General features: G+C 44.2%; 1 long non-coding RNA gene across 2 annotated transcripts in view; it reads right to left on the minus strand.

Annotated features, from left to right (window-relative positions):
- Positions 1-1,956: 1,956 nt before the first annotated feature.
- The window catches only part of LOC102015630, a 19,764-nt gene continuing 11,474 nt past the window's right edge, over positions 1,957-10,246 (minus strand). For both annotated transcript variants that reach the window (XR_263624.2, XR_001230802.1), the window contains 3 exons: positions 4,873-5,031; positions 4,174-4,298; positions 1,957-2,130 (listed from right to left, as the gene is read on the minus strand). This is a non-coding gene — a long non-coding RNA (uncharacterized LOC102015630). The remainder of the gene's footprint in view (positions 2,131-4,173; positions 4,299-4,872; positions 5,032-10,246) is intronic.

The following is a 10,246-nucleotide window of genomic DNA, read 5'->3' on the forward strand; positions in this document are numbered from 1 at the left end:
TTTTTATTTTTCAAAAAGCTTAACTTGAGCTATTTTAGTAGAAATATAGACAAATTATGGCATGAAAGGAATGGAAATTCATGGCTACAAAACTCTGAGATGAATCTTAATTCAAAAGCATGATCACTTAGAACATAGTGAGAATCAACAAATACACAAAGATTCTGCATTAATTTGGACCTTTGAATCTTTGACCCAATACTCCAGAGCTTGAAGGAATCATTCAGCTATTTATCTTTAAACAACAGTCTCCTACACAGCTCAGGAAATGTTTGAAGAACCTTCTGTGCTAGGTTCTGAGACTACAGAAGTGCACAGGGCGGACAGCCCCACTCTCATGGGGTTGCGTCTATCTAGGGAAAGAGATTTCCATAAAGTGAGTTGTGAATGCACTGAGAATCCTCTCAAATCACTTTGATTTAGCAAACTGCCCTCTCACAGTGATTGAACGACTTCCTGAAATGATGCACACGAAGGTTCTGGCACTGTGCTCAACACAGCATATATCCAATGAATTGGAGTTCCCAGCCCCTTGGCCCTGCAGGTGTCCTGGATTTTAAAGGCTGGTGAGGGCAGAGACTGATCTTCTCGAATTCCACCACAGTGCTTGTGCTCACATGGGGTTAGTGAGTGACTGAACTGACCCTGCCAAAGCTTAATGACACAATAATGTAGGGAACTACATGCTCTGGACGGACCTCGCTGGCCGACTACAATCTCATGGAGACAAGTGCAGTGCTGAAGGCAGTACTGAAGGGCGGACCATTGGGAAGACCCTGGGTAGGAGGAGAAAGAACTCTCTCTCCGCACCTCCCAACTGAAAATCTGTGAGTTCTACATGCCAGTGTCCCTCCTGGGTAAGCAGGTTCTGAAGTCCTAGCTTCCCTCTCAAAGTAGTAAAATTTGATAACGTAAATGGAAGTGCTCAGAAAGTTACAAAATATAACACAAGGGTGAGGAAAGATCATTAGGTCATCTTGACACTTGAACCCCTTACTGTCCAGTTCTGCCCCACTGACTCTCTCCGAGCCTCTTCTCCCAAGAGGGCCCAGAGAAAGATACTCAAGGCAAAGCAGAGGACAGCAGATTCGATGTCCTGGAAAATCGGCTGGCTGACTGCCAGGATGCCTCTCACCTGACCCTTACTTTATTAAACCCTGCAAATGCAGGCTGTGACTCTCAGACTGTGACTCCACAAACTGAACTGTGACAGTTTTGCACGGTTGACTATGGTGAGGTTGGTAATTCAGGCTCACATGAGGGCATCAGCTGGGGCCTACGTTCACAGTCAGAAACTAGCACTGTTGAGCTCTCTCTTTCCACTGCACATTCTCTCCCAGTGGAGAAGCTTTGTGGAAGCCAATCTACAAGACCCCAGAGACACAGCTCTGGATCTCTCCTAGTGAGCTGGTGGGGGATGTTTCACGACACCAGTGCACCTGTGTCCATGACAGGATGCGCCTGTCTGGGGAGAATGGGTGTTTCCATATCTGACCTCATGCTCTCTCCTCTGCCTGTGCCTCTGCTTCCCTGGCCGGCATCCCCTCTGAATGACACATCTTCTCTTCAGACAAGGTAATGCCTTAATGAGGTCTCAGCCCTGTCCTACCAGTGCAGAGAATATTCTTTCTCTTTCGCACAACTTTGTCTATTTCTGATCTATCAAACTTAAATTGTTTGCTGTGTAGTTTAATTCTGGTGTGGCCATCTATTTCCTTTGTTCTTGTATTCTCATCACAGGACAGCCTCTGAGGAGTCCCAGAGCAGGGACAGGGACCTTGGCTCACTCCCCTCATGCAGCAGGTTGTAGGCCTGCTGACACCCATCATAGAAAAAGAATTGTCAGGAACTATTGGTCAAAGGCATAAAAGGATTAGTTGGCAGCACTTGAGAGGTACACACTCAAAGAAATAGAGCGCAGCCCTTGAGAGAGATAGAACGCCAGACACACTGAGATCTGGAGCTGGGTCTATTGGCAGGGACCAGGGGTGGGGTGCTCTGTAGAACTTGTGAAGCCGTGGGAAAAAGCAGGTTCGATGAAGAGTGAAACCTGATGGGTCCTTCTGCAGGGAATAATGACGGCCTGTTCTAGGAGCTGGAGCTGGAGCCCTCCATAGGAAAAGGTCCATTCTGCAGGAGAAAGAGAAGTCTGTTTCAGGTGGAAAGGCCAATTCATAGGTAAAAGGGATGGCCCAGTCCTACTGTGTGTTTATGGACCTTGGATGTTTTGGCTTGGTGTGTGTCCTGAGCCTGCTGTTTTTTAGTAAAAGCTAAATTTTAAAACCATTATTTTTCTTGTCCCTTTCTTCTTAACCTATTTTTCTTATCCTACCTCATTCTTAGAGGACATTCCATTGTTATCCCATCTCTTACTGACCAAAAAACCTCCTAATTCGACAGCCTTTCTGGGACTCGTTCTCTTCTCTGTGTGGAGGACAGTGTTCCTCTAGCCTTCAGGAGGTGGCACCAGCATCACCTCTTGCCCCTGTAGAATAACCACATCCTCTCAACAAATCACCTTCCCCATTGAGTGTGAACACAATATGAAGGTGATTTCTGGCTGTGGGCAGCCAGCTCCAGTGATGGAAGCCTAGGCAAGCAGATTCCAGTTCTGCCAGGGCAGCATGTGGCTGGATCACACACTCTTCTGAGAAGACTCCTGCAAGATGCTGGAAGAATGGTTCTGTTCCCTGCATTTTGGGTTCCAGATATGTATATGTGTGTGTGTGTGTGTGTGTGTGTGTGTGTGTGTGTAATCTACCTAGATAATAGAGGACAGATAGATACATATATACATACATACACAGATAGATGATAGATAGATACATAGATAGATAGATAGGTAGATAGATAGATAGATAGATGATAAATAGACAGACAGATTTGTCCTTCATTGCCCTCATTCCTAAACTTGTTCTTCCTACTTTCTTTTCCTAAGGCTCAAAATCCTGCCATTGAATCAACTTGGTTATATGAAGCAAGCTTATATGAACTGTCCCACTCAGCAGAGATTTTACTACTTGCTACTAAGAATATTTTTTGTCTCTACAAATAGATGATAAGCAGTAAAAAGAAAATTTCATCAGCTCCTCCAAGCTAACGCACTGTGCATAAAGGCATGCAACAGGTTTGTATAATTGAGCTATTGTGTGTTAGGTATTCGGCAACTCTAGTTGAGTTAAACTTAATTGAAATGAATTTAGCAGACCTTTCTCAGAACCACAGCAACAGTAAAACTATCATGGTCACAGGATGAGATTCGGGATTCTTGGCAGATAAGATTTCATCAACTTCTTATTTAAAAAAATAATGTCTCTCTGTGTTAGTGGGAGTCTGGCAAGTAACCACAAGCAAAATGTTCAAAACTAACTCCCTATGTCTGTAGATGGCACGTCATTGTCAAGAGGCCATCATGGGCTGCATGGTTAGTTGGGGCCTCTGACTTAATTACAGACTGAATCCATCACAGTACTGGTTTGCAGAATCAGATGGAGGAACACATACGAAACAGCAGCTGCAAATACAGTGTGGGTTGGGATTTTTCTTTCTGAAGCTCAGGGGAAAATCTGCTCTCTTGCAGTGTTACAGGCTTTCTACGGTACCTCTTTTATCCAAAAGTAGATAAACGCTACTTGGCAGTTGTGCAAATCCGTTAAACAAAAGTTAGAGATTGCAATTGTGTTTCTAGGAAACTCTTCCTCCTAAGCAGCCTATTGAATAAGACAAAAGTGAATGGGCTTTGATTTTTTAAAACAGCAAGCATTAATGTGCCTCAGAAGTGTAACAAAACCTCATGTGCGCTAACTCTGTCAAGCAGCATTTTTAACCTACTCCTTGGAATAAATGCTATTAGAAACCCCGAGTTAATGTTAATGGCAGATCTGGACTACATCAGTAAAGAACACAGACCTATCCTTCTGCTAAGACACAAAAACCAGGTACATAGCATCTCAGCCATATTTCAGTCTTGACCCATTGTGCCAGGTGTCAAATCCTGCCAGTCACTCATATCATTGTATAGCTGCTGCTGCTACTTCTGCTAAATCTAGGACTTTCCCCAACTTTGCTGAATACTCAAATGTATATGGGCATCCATTACTTAACCACAGACACCATTTGGATAAGCACCGTGAAATAGTTTTATCACATGTGAACATCACAGAGTTGACTTACCCAAGCTCAGAGAGCTAAGCAGTCACTAGGCAATCTGGTCCCATGAGACCACTGTGGTAGATGGGCTGCGTGGTTGCCACATGTTACTACTTTCTTCAAGGTGACCCTTGGCCGTCTGATGAAACCTGCAGTGAGGAAGATGAGATTCAACTAAATGGGATTTTTACCTGCCTCACAAAAATTAGAAAAATTAAATACAGAAAGTCAAAAGTAAATATTTTAGTGTAAAATATAGGTGAGCTCATTTCTGACCTTAAGGTAGAAAAAAGATGTTTTAATTTCTTAAAACACAAAATGTACCAATGAAGTTAGAAAAAGTCAACGAATTTAATTATACTAAAATTAACATCACTTGCTAATCAGAAAAAACATTAAAGTGCAAATACATGTAATGAATTGGGAAAAGATATTTCAACACATGTAAGTAATAAGATATTAATAATAAAGTACTTGGAAATCATAAGGAAAGAATAAAAACACAGTAAAAATAATTAAAAGGCACGAACAAATATTTCCAGGTAAAGAAAACACATGGCCAACAAAAACAAAGAAATAGCAAGTTTCAACAGATATCCGGTAAATTTAACAACATAAGACGCTCATTTAATCAACAAAATAATAAAGAGCTGATAATGTTGGATCACACTAAGTTGTTGAAGAGAACGCAGGTGAAAGGGGTTGAGAGACAAAGACTCTTACCAAAATGATCTGCTGTAAGTTGACACCTCAGAAAAGGAATTGACCTCTTGCCCAGCTCCATGGAAACCACCTCTGTCCAAATGCCTAGGAAGTTGATCCCAGTGAACCATCAGGCTTAAACCAAGCCCCCTGCCTTGCCACAAGGTACGCTGGAGCCTCCTGAAACATGGACATGTGCGTCAGGTGTCAAATCCTGCCATTCACTCCTATCACCGTTTAGCAGCAGCTGCTGCTGCTAAATCTGGGAGCTAACCTCCCCTTGCCATTTCTGCAAAGGAGAGACAGCCCCACTCTCAGCGGAAAAGAATCACCCAGCAGCGTGGGGATGCACTCACAGTTCCACTGTGTACTCTGCCATTTTTCTCTGGGCTCATTACACCAGGAAAGGAGCTGGAAGTGATACAGGAAAATAAAAACTCCCAACCCGAACGATATCCGGGATGAGTTTGTGTTCTCTAAAATCGATGAATGAATTTTAGGAACAATGGAGGTTAAGAGCAGAATATATTTATTGAGGGTAAGAAAGCTTCTGTCCAAGAGGGACAGGAGGGGGCCCAGGTGGGTTGCCCAAGACTCTGTCTTTTCTAAGGACTTCTACAGAGCAAAACCACAGGGTGAGGCAGGTCCAAGACAGGGGGAAAATGGACAAAACTATGGTCAGCCAATAAGAATTGTTCAGGTAAAATTGATTAAATCAGGAACAAATGGGGAAAAGAGTCACGTAGCAAGTGGGCATGAATACAGAACAGCGGCTCTTCCTGTAGGAGGCTGGGCTAGTGAGTCTTTCTGGCTTTTTGAAGGTGGTTCTTACCTATTTAGAATATCAATCCCTGATGTTTACACCTAGGGAGGTATGTGGATGCATTTGTTTAGTCCTTTTGTCTTGAGGTCTGGCCCACACAAGGTATCTTATCTTGTCTTTCATGTTGGCTCCTTCAAGGGCCTGGCCCTGTCTGACTGCCTATAACATTTCTATCTAACTCAGCTGCCTATAACAGAACGACCTAAACCATTCAGATTAAAAGCTCCACATACACAGAGCCAGGGTCTCCCCCTGTTGTGTAACCTCTGGCTCTGCTAAGCAACTGACTCCCCCACGACTGAAGGATACTTCCAAGAAATAGTCTTTCACACTGGGTGCTGAGTCCACAAGTGATTGTTGCCTTGTAGATATAAATTAATAAAATCAAATAGATAAACAATAAAGTAAGTGAGATTATTCACGATGCAGTGCATGTTCAGTTTAGGTCTAAAATATCCTCCAAAAATCTTATTTTTCAAGATGGGGCTTGTAGAAGATTGGACAGTGGAGATGTTATACTCATCACTGGATTCATTCACTGATAAGTTCATAACTAACTTTGCTCTAGGGGGTGCAGCCCAGTTGGAGGTGGGACCTGGGATGGGACCTGGAAGGTGTTACTCTGAACTTCTCCCTCCTCTCTCTGTTTCCTGATTCCTGTGAGGTGAGCAGCTTTCCTTCACCACGCCCTTCCACCATGACGTTCCTGCCTTGGAGCCAGCTCACCATGGACTGAGTCCCCCAAAACTGTAAGCCAAATTAAACCTCTCCTCTTTTAAACTGTGAGTGTCAGATTAGTCTCAGCTAGTATAGAAGGATACCTTACAACTAAAGACTATAATCAATCGAATCTTGCACTTCTGCTTTCAAAAGAAAAACTGGCTTTATAACTTTAACTTAGGTGATTCACATACCTTATCTAAAATCCTAATGATGATTTGTGATGCAGTGAGAAGACTCTGCCCTTTGTGGGCTAACCAATTCGTACAGATATGGGAGGGCTAAGCTGGGCATCTTTGCTAGGCAAACTAATCTGGAGCCAGACCCCCTCTGTCAGGCCCATACACCTCAGTAGACAAAATTCCTCAGCCTGCATCACCCAGAGGCAGGTACCAGGCAACCCTGAACATTAGGGCTGATGACCCTACTGCAGTCATTGTGCCAGCCACCCCTAACATGTTTACCTGCCCTGCTTCCCTCGCCCGCAGAAACTCCAGAAAGAACATAGCCTGAGCTCTCCTTTGCTCCTGTCTGTGTCTTCTGGCTGACATATACCCTCTCCTGCATGACCAACTGGCACACCAGGCTTGCTGTTTCCAGGACCTCTGAGTGTAATAAACTGTCTTCCTGAGTCCTGCTATGTCTCCTGCCACACCCTCGACCATCACAGAAAAGACACAGCAAGTGGGCAACAAATATCCTCATTCCCCATGAAATAACAGGCTCAGAGAGGCTCAGTTCACAGCTCAATACCAAGTATCAAGTGAGAAATAAGCACCAAATTTGGACCTAAATCTGTCTGGCTATGTGCTTTGAATAAGCTGGCCTGTAGTAAGAGCCCCAAACATTCAGTGGTTTAACACAATAGAAAATCACTCCCATTTACCTGGAAGCCCAGAGCACCTTGCTTAGTCAACAGGGTGGCTTTCTTTTCTGTGCTCTCAGTAGGACCCAGGTCCCACTTTGGCAGCTCTATGCCCCTCTCCTAGATTCTTATCATTGTGTGCAGCAAAGACTACAGAACTCTCACTGAGGAGAGTTGTACAGGCCAGGCTTGGGACCCGCAGTATTTCTACTTTCATTTCCTCGGACAGAACTTCTTGTCCCTTTTCATGCACGTGTGTACTTGGAGGAAAAGTCACAGCAGTCGGGGAGAAGTGAATTTCAGTGAACAGCTGGTGGCTTCCATCCCAGGATCTTTGCAATGTAACAAGATGCATGCTGTGATGACAAATGACAAATGACAAAGGTCAAAAGTGACTTTGGACATCATGCAAGGCAAGTCAGGAACAGCAGACCCTGAGATGCCCGGGCATTCATGCCCCTGGACTAATGCCCTGACTTAGCTAGAGGATGAAAAGCACATTCCAAACCACGCTGTGTGCGGTACTTCCTGACGGTGCTGGAATCCGTGGGTGCCCGATGAGCAGATGCATCACACAGAGCTGACCATCTTTCAACTGGGACTGCACAGGAGGGAGGAGGTGTGCTGGTGTAGTGTGTGTGGCCTTTGGAATGAGTGCAGAGAAATAATGAAATACAGAAACAATCAGTGCGTTTCACTCGCTGTCCAAAATCATCTTTCCTTGGCCTCGCTTCAAAGATGTCGCACTTTTATTTGCTCTTTATTTTGATCAGTCATTAGAGTCCAACGCATTCAAGAGTAACCAGTATGATTACCAGATTCTTTAGAAATATCACTTGTAGAAAGACAGAGCTATTCGATAAAAATTAAAATTTTCTGCATTAGAGTAACTAAGCTGCTAGGGGACTTTGGCAAATATTCCCCAGCTAGGCATAAACCACGTGACATTTGGACTTAGTTACCTTCTTTCAAGTTTTTTTAAAAAACAACAACTATTTATGAAGAACCTACTGTATATTAATAGTTTTATATAGATTATATCATTTACCTACAATGAGGCTATGAGATATGCCATTATTAGATGCCCAGTTTTCAGATGAAGATAAGGGATTTAGAGAATTCAAGACTCCTGAGGTCATAGCATGAGGCAGCAGAATTAGGATTATAAGACAGCTCTCCCTGGCTCCTATGTCTGAATTCTTCTTCATTTTGATGAGCAAGCACATGTCTACTGAGAGTCAGTAGTGCTGCTCACAGTATGTCAAGAAGAATTGTGGTTTCTCAGTCTCATTTTTGTCTGTCGGGAAGGCTGCTGTTGTACGACTTTCTATATCAGGGTGGTTACAATTTCCCACCCTATTTTGCCCTACTAAAGCATGAGGCTCCTAGACTACTAATATAAGTGATTAAGATGTTCTCTTAGCCTGGCACTGGGGGAATAATGCTTGTACCCGGTTGCCATTGGTTTAAAAAGTATGAAAGTGCACATTTCTAACCAGGACAGGCCCTCACCAGAACTCCCAAATTACTCCCAGCAGGTACAGCAGTTTTCCTAATAGGATGGCTGCTCTTGACTGAAAAACCCAATTTTCTGTCCCCTAAGCAATAGACACGTTAGCTGGAGCTTCTCATGGTTCCTTTTACTAGCCTTGGGATTCCACACTAGTGATAAAGAAGGGGTAAATACCCCACATTTTGAAAAGAGCAGAAAGCTAAGACAGAGTCCACATAAGGCTCCTAAACAAAGCAGGGAACCAGCTCTTCCCACTCCAGCCAGGTCGCTGCTACTTGAATCATCTTCCCCTCTCCCCCTCCTCCACCTCCTGCCTGAGAAAAGAGAAGGTGACTTAGTGGGTGGGTGTGGGGGACAGAGGCTTTGGCTTAGTAAAGGTGCTATCCCTTCTCCTTAGCCCCTGCTCCTGGGGGTAGAGAGCGATGCGCCTTTGCAGTGCAAGTGGGGAATGTTCAGAGACCACGGACGAGCCTGGGCGCCCTCCCAGCTGGCCTGTGCCCAGGTGGCCCCGCTAATCTGCCTTCGAGGCCCATGTGAGCAGAAAGAGTGTGGAGGGAAGCAGAGGTTCGGAGAAAGGGACAGAAGGGTGAGCCCTGGCAAAGGGATGTGAGGCTTTCAACGTGCAAATTGCAATTGGTAGTCAAGCAGGAAATACCTTGCTGGGAATGCACCCAAAAAGCCAGTACCTAGGAAGATGTGAGGAGTATGAGGGGACTGTGGAAGGGACTTTCTGGGACACAAGCTGGAAGGACTTAAGGACACAGAGCACGGGAGACTGTCCCCTAGAAAACAATGGCCCACCTCTCCTGCCTTGTAGCTATCTTCCTGAAAAGGGTAAAGACCTCTTATCCCAGAGAACCATGCAGACCCATGTTTACAGCAGCACAACTCACAATAGCTAAATCTTGGAAGTAGCCTTCACATCCATCCGCAGATGAACGGATAAAGAGACTGTGGTACGCACACACAGTGGAGCACCGCTCTGCCATAAAGAAGGGTAAACTTGAGTCATGTGTAGGATAACGGGTGCACCTTGAGACTCAACATGTAGATATATAAGAAACCCAAAATATAAATCAAGATCAAAATAAAAGGTGGATAGTAGGAAACAGGAAGATAAATCTTTTGCAAAAGAGAAGGGGAACAAGAGATGGGGGGTGGGGTAAGAGGAGAGAGAGGAAGCAAATGAAAATGTGATATTAACGTGCATTAATTCCTTCTGATGAATGTGATCATTTTATGTACTGTAAACATGGCCTACTAAAAATAAAAGTTAAAAATAAATACAGTCATGCCTGGAGGGGAAGGGAGGGAAGGGAAAAAGAGGACAGGACAGGACAGAAAAGGACAGGATAGGACAGGACAGGACAGGACAGGACAGGACAGGAAAGAAAGGAAAGGAAAGGAAAGGAAAGGAAAGGAAAGGAAAGGAAAGGAAAGGAAAGGAAAGGAAAGGAAAGGAAAGGAAAGGAAA

Source organism: Chinchilla lanigera, unplaced genomic scaffold (assembly GCF_000276665.1).
Source record: "Chinchilla lanigera isolate Chin_1 unplaced genomic scaffold, ChiLan1.0 scaffold00075, whole genome shotgun sequence".
In the NCBI taxonomy this organism is placed as follows: Eukaryota; Metazoa; Chordata; class Mammalia; order Rodentia; family Chinchillidae; genus Chinchilla; species Chinchilla lanigera.